This window comes from Haliotis rufescens, unplaced genomic scaffold (genome assembly GCF_023055435.1).
Source record: "Haliotis rufescens isolate VD_foot unplaced genomic scaffold, xgHalRufe1.0.p SCAF_6, whole genome shotgun sequence".
Lineage (NCBI taxonomy): Eukaryota > Metazoa > Mollusca > Gastropoda > Lepetellida > Haliotidae > Haliotis > Haliotis rufescens.
In genome coordinates, this window is record NW_025964334.1 from 16,153,612 (window position 1) to 16,164,350 (window position 10,739).

A 10,739-nucleotide genomic window follows, 5' to 3' on the forward strand; every position below is an offset into this window, starting at 1 on the left:
CCTGCACCAACCCGGCCCCAGCGCACGGTGGGAATAACTGCCCTGAGAATCTAGTTGAAATTACCCCCAAAAGTTGTCATCTCCCGAGTTGTCCAGGTATGTATGGTATTGATCGAAGTATTCTCGTATCTGTTTTGGTTTGTTTTGTTGTTTTTCGCCGCACTCAGCAATATTCCAGCTATATGACGGTGGTTGTCGTATCTGTTCTTTCTACGAAGATTTACTTATTTAAAGGCAAGTCTAACATTGCAATATTATACTTTCCTCTTCCACTCTAAAAACAAACCTTGTTTCTTAATATTTGTTGGTAACTCATTTATATTTACTTGGAATTATCTTGAAACAGTTGTCTTCACGCATGACGGAACGCCGTGAAGATCCGGGATAGAATAGATCTTCAGCAACCCATGTTTGTCATAAGAGGCGACTAACGGGTGGTCAGTCTCGCTGACTTGGTTGATGCATGTCAACGATCCCAATTGCGTGGAGCGATGTGCATGACGTCAATCACTGGAATTTCTGGTCAAGACTCGATTATTTTACAGACCGCCGTCATTTAGCTGGAATATTGCTGAGTGCGGCGTTAAACAACAAACAAACAAATCTATTTTGAAAGAATTTATCTGCATCATCAAGGCTAAGTCATTTTGTGTGTGTGTGTGTGTTAAAAATGGAACATATATTTGAACTACCAACTACCCATTAACAAAATTTAATCACATTCTATGCATACATCGCTGGCTAATGGGAATGAATATGTCTGCTACTGCCATAATACAATCGGTTTTGAACCTTTTGACTAATTAAGATGTGGTGAGAACATGCACATGACGTTCCAGCTTCATTAGTCTAGTGGTTTCGGAAGAGATGATTTTACAGTGAGAGCAAATGTGAGATAGTGAGTGTATATCGTAAAGAAGGAATGACATAGAGGTCCAATACCATGTCAAGATTCACAACTAGGGCTTACGATTTTGGTGAGAACGTGTTAGGAAACACTGTGAGTGAGCTCTCGCGCCGAATGTCCTGGGTATAACGCATGTCTGCAATCATTATATCATGTAACCTGGATCTGCATGACTGCATTTCTTTATTCTGTGTAAAGTTAAGTAACCAGCAGAAGAACAAATGTGTTCTTGACGCCTTTTTATTTTTCGGCTTTCACCACAATTGACAGATGTCAGCAAGAGGCATTTTTGTACATTTTTGTACATTTTTGTTAACTTTATATTTTTAAATACAACCCATTCCCTTTCGGCTTAATGCAGAGCACCTTGTAGGTCTTCAGCAACCCATGCTTGCCGGAAAAATCGACTTTGCTTGTCGTAAAAGGCGACAAACGGGATCGGGTGGTCAGGCTCGCTGACTTGGTTGATGCATACCATCGATCCAAATTGCGTGGATCGATGCTCATGATGTCGATCACTGGATTGTCTGGCCCAGACTCGATTATTTTACAGACCGCCGTCATATAGATGGAATATTGCCGAGTGCGGCGTTAAACAACAAACAAACAAACAAACAAACAAACAAGACATAACGCATGACGCAAGTCCATAATGCACAACTCTTAGTTTACAACTGGATAACAGTAGCTCGACTTCTCCAGAGGTACAACCAGACAGGACACACTAGGCATACCATGCGTCATAACCCCGTGTGAGAACCGCTATCTGCGTACATTACATCTGCGCAACCGGTTCCTGACAGTGACGTCATCGGTCATGACGTTATGTCAGAGTTAGGTCGTCGGGCAGCAGACATTCGACCTAACCGACCATTCCTTCACCCGTCATCATCGACAGAACAGTTCGTTGGACCACACAGTACGGCGTTGGCAACGGCGTGATTGACACTTGGTACTGTTGATAAACGAAAGTCAGCTCAACTTGTCCCATCGAGGGCGAGTTATGGACGTAGAGGCGACAGATTTGCATCAAACTGCATCCAGGAAGTCCATCCATTTGGTGGAAGAGGTACATGTATTATGGTTCGGGGAGGGATCAATGGCGATAGAAGCACACGTCTTGTTATCCATCATACGAGGCAACCTTTTCGCCCTGTTGCGGGTCCATTCTTTAGTCACCTGTCCCAGTGTGTTCTCCTCAAACAGGACAACGCCAGACCCCTGACTTTCTGACCTGAATTATCATTGCTTTTTTTCTTTGGGCGTCTCGTACCCCGGACCTATCACCCATAAGACACCATCGGGATCACTTATATCACACTTGGAATGAACAACACCCAAATACGTCGCCTGAGCTGGAACAGACTGCCATCATTGATGAGACGACGAGTTGTTGCCAGAAGTGCTGCCAATTGAGGTCATTCAAGATATAGAAGTAGTGTGCTGCTGTTTTCATGAACATTTTTTAATCTTCACATTTGTGGTAACGTACTGATATTGATTTGGTTGGTTGATTTGTTATTTAACGCCGCACTCAGCAATATTCCAGCTATATGACGGCGGTCTGTAAATAATCGAGTCAGGACCAGGCAATCCAGTGATTAATATCATGAGCATCGATCCGCGCAATTGAGATCGATGACATGCATCAACCAAGTCAGCGAGCCTGACCACCCGACCCCGTTAGTCGCCTTGTACGACAGGCATAGTCATCTTTTACGGCAAGCATGGGTTGCTGAAGACCTATCCTACCCCGGAATCTTCACGGGTCCAATGATATTGAAAATGGAGTCTCTTTCTGACCCCTCCGAAATTTGATTGTACAATATCGGATTCTTTCTCAAGATGTATTTACATCAACGAATGACTTATACAATAAAATTGTTTGTATTGTAATGTCGGAGAATTCCGATTACTTTCTTTTGCTAGTCAGTTAAGACTATCAGCTATTAAATGGTCCATTTACTAATAATATTAACGCTCGCAGCTGAAATCCTTTCCTAAATGCTGACCCGGAATCTTCACGGGTCTCTCTTACACAGAGAGAGAACATAGACAGGGTATTGTCTTTAGTTATAATAACCATATCCAGGGAAAAAATATTGTCAACGGTGTTTTAGAACTCTTTTAGAATTACTCTTTTTTCAACAAATCATTAACTTATGTATTGTTCTACGTTGTTTCAAATAGAATGCACATTATAATGCAACAAATCCTTTCGTTGAAATGTATATATAAAACGTGAACACTAGAGAATAACCAGTCTGGATTATTCACCAAAACATATTCGATAGGGTGAGGAAGTTGGTGAGGAAATAAGAAAAAACACCAAAATTTATGGACAACAACTTCTGGTTTATTGCGTATAGCGACAATTCGATGCAGATTCTTACACTGTTATCAATCTTGAGTGACTGCAACCAAGTGAAGAGTGAGTGAGTGAGTTAAAATTTAAAGTCACATCGGCATTATTTCAGCCATATCGCGACTTGAGCAAGTTATGTATTTATATAATATATTAAGACCTGTACAACAACTAGCAAAATATCACAGATTATAATTGTAAAACTAGTTATAGAATTATAAAATAATCACATTATGACAGACAACACAATATAAAAAACGGGCTGTAGATCGCCAGCAACCAAAGTTAGGCCACCATACTAGGGACCATGGGGACTTACGGTACTTCTGCTACCTACATGGAGCCCAAGCAGGATTTACACCATCCCTCTGGCCACTGGCGATGATCAGAAAGATTAGCCCAAGAGTTAAAATCAACAAAAATACTACGATTAAAATCACAGAGAAATGAAATGATAGGTTGAATGATACCGGACTTACGTACCTTCCCAGACCAAGTGAAGAGAGGTCTATGCATATTAATACGTTGTGATGAGCAGATTAACATAAACAATAACGGGTAGTAGAAAATAACAGCACACATAGATACAGTAAGAATTACAAATAACACACAGATAATGAAGCCAGGTTGGTTGGTTGGTTTATTGTTTAACGCCGCACTCAGCTATATTCCAGATTATATGACGGCGGTCTGAAAATAATCGAGTCTGGACCAGACAATTCAGTGATTGATATCATGAGCATCGATCCATGCAATTGGGATCGATGACATGATATCCCGTTAGTCGCCTTTTACGACAAGCATAGTCACCTTTTATGGCAAGCAGAGGTTGCTGAAGACCTATTCTTTCCCGGATCATCACGTGTACAGCGAGAATAAGGATAAATAGGATTAAAAAGTTGTGACAAACTGAATGACACTAGTTACAAAAGTGTATTGCTTGTTTAGCTCTTTAAAGGCAAACGAGATGTAAAACCGTTAAAACATCAGTGTTATCAAAGCTTTGTGATGACGGATTTCTGTAGCTTTTAGGAATTTACTTTTAGTGTTGGTGTTTGGTTGAGAGGATTCGCACTTTGTCAAACTTAATTTGTTGGTTTGGGAATATTTGCTGGTGGTCTGAGACCATGGTCTCATTCGTGTGCTTTGACCATAGTCCTCAAATTCAGTTTGACAAAGTCCAAATCCTCTCCATAATCAATTTTTGTATTTGCAGTACATTTCGGTTCCTGCAACGGCTCTGCTGACTGCACTGGTGTAAATACGACTTGTAATGATGGATGGTGTGTGTGTGACATTATGCACCAGTACTCAAGCGGCAGCTGTGTCCAAGGTAAGTTGAGTTCTAATTGTGAAACATGTATTGAAACAATAAATATCCTTCTCAAGTATCAGTAGAAGGCATTCTTCTTGCGCTCCTTAGTTGTAATGTATTTATTATGGTATGGCTCCCCGAAATCAAGCCAAACAATATTTCACCTAAATGTCATAACCGTCTTAATGACTCAACGTGACACTTAACTTTGACTCAACTTAACAATCAAAAGTATCAAAAACTCTATCCTGGAGGTAAATGTGAACAAAGCATTCGCGTGCAATATTGATCTTAGAGATATTAATAAATGAGACTAAAAAATGCGTATATTTGTACACTGCTGTAAGCAAGACTCAATAGAAATGAGCGAGAATATCCTCTCCATAATCATCGTACAATTCCTACTAAATTCCGGGGTAGAATAGGTCTTCAGCAACCCATGCTTGCCGGAAAAGGCGACTAACGGGGTCGGGTGGTCAGGCTCGCTGACTTGGTTGATACATGTCATCGATCCCAACTGCGTGGATCGATGCTCATGACATTGATCACTGGGTTGTCTGGTTCAGACTCGACTATATTACAGACCGCCGTCATATAGCTGGAATATTGCTGAGTGCGGCGTTAAACAACCAACCAACCAACCAATTATATCGTGAGCATGTGCTTATGTAGCTCATAATGGCACATAACATTGATAAAAACAAATTTCAAAATATTTTATATTTGGGTGTGTAATCTTTTCCTGAAAGTGTATCTTTTCTTGTTTAAATCATATAAGATGTCATTGTTATTTGTTCTCAAGATTATGGGTGTCTTTTGCAGACGTATTAAACTGTTGAACACCTATCCAGGTGAGGTACCTGGATAGTGTTATTACTTATTGTGTTTCCTTGGTGACACCTGAACGTGGGTCTCCATAAAATCTTATTCAAAAGGAGAAATGTTGCAAGGCTCAGCAAAAGTGCCACCTAATCCGTGTCTAAAAGATATACCATTGTACTCAAAACATGGAAGGCCTTTCTTTATATTCTTGGAAAGTATTTGATAACAGTAGAATAAATACCATATGGACTCTCAAAACCGAAAGATGTTTGTTTGTTTGGTTGTTGTTTAACCCTGCACTCCGCAATATTCCAGCTATATGACGGCGGTCTGTAAGTAATCGAGTCTGGGCCAGACAATCCAGTGACTAGCGTCATGCACATCGATCTGGGCAATTGGGAGACGATGACATGCATCAACCAAGTTAGCAAGCCTGACCACCCGATCCCGTTAGTCGCCTCTTATGACAAGCATAGCCGCAGTTTACAGCAAGCATGGGATAAAACGTTGCTGAAGATCTATTCTACCCCGAGCCTTCAAGAGTCTAAAAACCAAATGATATGCTCACTTGAATTTATAAAATCTCAGAAAAGAACAAAGTTAAATTCTGTCAAGAAATTATCCAAAATAACAATCTTAAGGAAATTGCATTCCTTGATCCTTGTACCAAAACACGTGAATATGGCCAAGAAGTTTAACGTAAGCTTGAGGTATAAAGGTGATCTGATATCGTTCAACAAAGGGCAAATAGCAGATCGGAAAGGTGAGAAGACTTCTTTCCTAAACATCATCCTTAAATTTCCCAAAGATGTTATCAACGAGAAGTCCGAGAGTTCACATATTGTTTTCTCAGTAAACTGCAGATGGCATTTGCTTTAATTTTTGACAATCTGTCCTGAACCTTTTACGATAGCGATGGAAATATACTCAACAACAAAAGTTCCTGTGACACCAATATTTTAGTGTATTTTAGTAAAGTTTGGTTTTCAATATTGTAGTACTTGTTTTGAATCAAGTCACAAAAACGCAACTGCTACAGAAAAGCATGCATTCCATGCAAAAGTTGATTTTTTTCCAAACCCCATGCATTTTACTACCCAAGAATGGGTATAATAACATGTGCGTTAACGGGATTCCATATGTATTGTTTAGCATCGTGCTGACAACAACCACTCAGAAAAACAACAAACTAACGCAATTATTCAACATTACGACATGCCACGCCTGTCCGAAAATGAGCGTCTGCGAGCCATTGCTATGCTTGAAGCAGGATCGAGTCAACGTGATGTTGCAAAACAATTTAACGTCCACAGAAACACCATTTGGTGTTTATGGCAACGTTGGCAACAGACGAATGCAGTCAGAGATGGACGGATTCGAGTGTACCGACGTCGAGGTGAACGTTACGTCAATCAATGCGTCATGGAGGTGAGGTGAAATGGGGTTTAACGTCGCGTCCAAGATTATTGCACTTATATTGCGACGTGCATGTACGTGTGTGTGTTTGTGTGGCTGCTTGTACTAGTCCGGACTGATGCTGATTTATAGTGCTAGCTCCCTGAGATACCATGCCACAGTTTAACATGAATATCCCACTCAGACACAGTATACTGACTCCGAGCCGACCAGTCCTTGTTCTCCGGGCGGACGCTCTACCACTAGACCACGGAGGCGGTCTAATGCGTCATGGTAGAAGATCGGTTTGGGGGCGGCAGCGTTATGGTATGAGGTGGGATTACAGCAAGACAGAGGACCCGTTTGATAGTGGTGGAGGAAAATCTCAATGGACAGCGCTACCGCGACGAGATCATCGGCCCTGTTGTTCTACCGTTTTTGCGTCGTCATGGCCCAGGCATTACCTTTCAACATGACAACGCCCGGCCTCATATTGCTTGACTTGTTCAGGATTCTCTTCAACAAAACAACGGGAATATCATCCCCTGGCCGGCTCACTACCCTGATCTCGCCTTCGACGTCAACCACGTGTTCCACAGACACTCCAGGAACTTCGAAACATGCTCCAGCAGATACGGACAGATATCCCACAGAACTTTGTGCGACGCCTGGTCCATTCATGAGACGAAGATGTGTTGCTTGCATCGCAACCAGAGGTGGACACACACGCTATTGATTTGTAAATTGACATTTTGGCATGTTCATGTGTTTTTTTATAAAATCACGAATTTTCTGAAGTCAGTATGGCAAATTAAACCATTTGAACACTTACAGGAGTCTTTTATCTGTTGCAAACCGAAATTGTTTCAGATTTGGTAAAAAACATAACTTTGCATTAAATCTTAATCAATGTCACAGGAACTTTTGTTGTTCAGTATATATAAAATAGTCACCACGAGACGTTTCAGAGTTTCACTGGTGTCAAGTTTGGTCAAAAAAAGATGATAAAAATTGCAGACATTGTTTTCAGAATACATTTCCTTTCAGGGTGTGCTACATATGGTTCGGATTTCACAACATTCAGAAATATGGCCTTGATGGGATACAACAACAGGATCATCAAGAACGTCACAACGATAGAGGCATGTATGTCTGCATGCTTTGCAGAAACAGGTTTCCTGTGTATTACAGCAGATATCCAATATCTGTCGTCTGACTGCTACTTGAGTAGTACAGCTACGTATGAGGTTCCACCAAGCCGCGTTCAGAGCTCTAGCATTTACCATGAATTTATCCGCAATTGTGCTTAAGATCCTTTTGATCACTGGTTCCACATTCTTTGTTTCAGTATCTAAAAAGCAAATATTAAGCGTATTTACCTGCCCACATGATTTCATCCTTGAAATATGTTGTGTTAAGAATATGTTTCTAAAATTTCAGCAATATGTTCGACAATGCCCTGGTAAGAGAAGAAAATTTTGAAAGAGATCCAGGATCGCTCTTGCCATCGTGATTGGTTTGTTTGTTGTTTTACGCCGCACTCAGCAATATTCCAGCTATATGACGGCGGTCTGTAAACAATCGAGTCTGGACCAGACAATCCAGTAATTGATATCATGAGCATCGAATCACGCAATTGGGATCGATGACACCCGATCCCGTTCGTCGCCTCTTACGACAAGCATGGATTGCTGAAGACATATTCTACCCTTGATCTTCACGTGTCCTTGCCATCAGGAATTATGGTGACTTTTTGTCACCTCTGATGTGAACAAGCATGACTCTATGTCACACTTGCCATGGTCGTAAGGGGTTTGGCAGGGAATAGTCAGACTGTGGAAGTTTTTTGTTTGTTGTTTGACGCCGCACTCAGCATTATCCCAGCTATTTGTGGAAGTATGAATTCCCACATAATATGAAATGACACTTTGTTAGTGTCTATTACTAACAACAGAGCTTATGGTACTTGATATGATTGGTTTGGCTGGTTCGTTGTTTAACGCCGCACTCCGCATTATTCCAGCTATTATATGACGGCGGTCTGTAAATAATCAAGTCTGGACCAGACAATCTAGTGATTGATATCATGAGCATCGATCCACACAATTGGGATCGATGACATGCATCGACAAAGCCAGCGAGCCTGACCACCCGGTCGCCTTAGTCCCCTTTTTCGACAAGCATAGTCGCCTTTTACAGCAAGCATGGGTTGCTGAAGACATTTTCTACCCCGGATCTTCACGGGTATCTGCTGGTACGGAATGACATGCTTACCCTTTTTCGCGAACACTGGTGTCATCATTGATTTTCAGTAATACATTCATATAATTTTCACCACTATTTTGCTTTTTACGCCAATATATTCTGTTTCGGTGGGTTTTTCTCAGGCGTTGACGTTTTATATTTACTGTGCCTTAGTATTGTTTATGAATGTGCTCACTAATTTCGTATAAAATGAAATAAACACATTGTTTATTTTTTTCGTCACGTGACGTATGATACGAACGGTACGTATCTGCGTATTTAGTTAACAGAGATAGTAATGTCTAATCCTAGAACTGACATTTATAAATTGATAGCTCACCAGGATCAGAGATCAAAGTGTGCTTATGGCATGGTGCGTTGTCCGTCAGTGGGCTCACACCTATCTTCTGTACTGCCTGAAGGGATCAAGCTAACACGTTAGGAGAATGTCAAGCACCATGGTGGGATTCACATGTGGTCAGGCAATTGAAATCTAAGAACACGTAAGAATCCTTAAGCTTTACCAAATGCGGTGATACTTTCCATGAATGATTGTTTCCATAACACTGATGTAAGATTATATTGATATCATAATAAGAATTGGCTCTCTTTGATTGTACCTGGTGAGCAACAGTACCTTGTCGCTATTTGTAAAATCAAAACTTTGCCCCTCTTGAAACAGAAGGGCAAAGTAGGTATTTATACAAGTATATATCCTAGTCAATGACGATCGAATGACTCATTGTTGCCTGCATGTAATTTTCAACATTGGACAACCGGTAAATCGAGGCAGCTGAAAAGTACTTTTGCTGTCATGTCTAATATACAAACCTGAACAGGTAAAATATGTATATTGTTGTTTGCCTAGTATGTCACGCGGCGGTAATTACTAAAGCTCTATATGTCTTATATTGTGACAACTTTGAATTAACATTCCTAAACTTGTGTTTAAGTTGATTGCATCATTTGACCTTTTGACGAGTTCAATGGTTTTTGTGATCCTCAGCCATTGGATAATTACCTAATTAGTTTTTTGTTTGTTTGTTTGTTGTTTAACGCCGCACTCAGCAATATTCCAGTCTATGATGGCGGTCTGTAAATGGTCGAGACATGAGCATCGATCTACGCAATCGGGATAGGATGCGATGCATCAACCCAGTCAGGGTGCCTCACCACCCGATCCCGTTAGTTGCCTTTTATGACAAGCAAAGTAGCCTTTTACGGAAAGCATGGATTCTAGCACGGGTCTTTTTCAATTAGTGAAATACTGTATATGTACTTAGTATGTCACAGAGCGATAATTACTACATTGATACATATCTTATGTTGTTTTAATTTTGAATTAACATTCTTAAACTTGTGTTTCAGTTGACTGCAACCTTTGACCTTTTGACGCGCTCAATAGTTTTGTAATGTTTAGCCATTTGATAATTTCTCATGAAGTGAAAAACTGTATATATATACTTCGACGAGCTCAATGGTTTTGAAAAGTGGAGCCATTGGATAATTTCTCATTTAGTGAAATACTGTATGTGTACTTCGCCTTGACATGTCAACCTATAGTGTTGCCACATTTGTGATTAAAATAGTTTTGCACACTATTGCATAGGTTTGTTATGTGTTTTAAAGTGACAGCCTCCGTGGTGTAGTACATGGAGCCTCTGTCCGGAGGCACACACACACACACACAC

The 10,739-nt window shown here is 40.7% G+C and overlaps 1 long non-coding RNA gene across 1 annotated transcript; it reads left to right on the forward strand.

The window, feature by feature from the left end:
* The first annotated feature begins 54 nt into the window (after positions 1-54).
* On the forward strand, positions 55-8,666 carry LOC124140578. Its single transcript, XR_006861939.2, has 3 exons — positions 55-96; positions 4,489-4,605; positions 7,852-8,666. It is a non-coding gene; the product is annotated as an uncharacterized LOC124140578 (long non-coding RNA).
* The last annotated feature ends 2,073 nt before the right edge of the window (positions 8,667-10,739 follow it).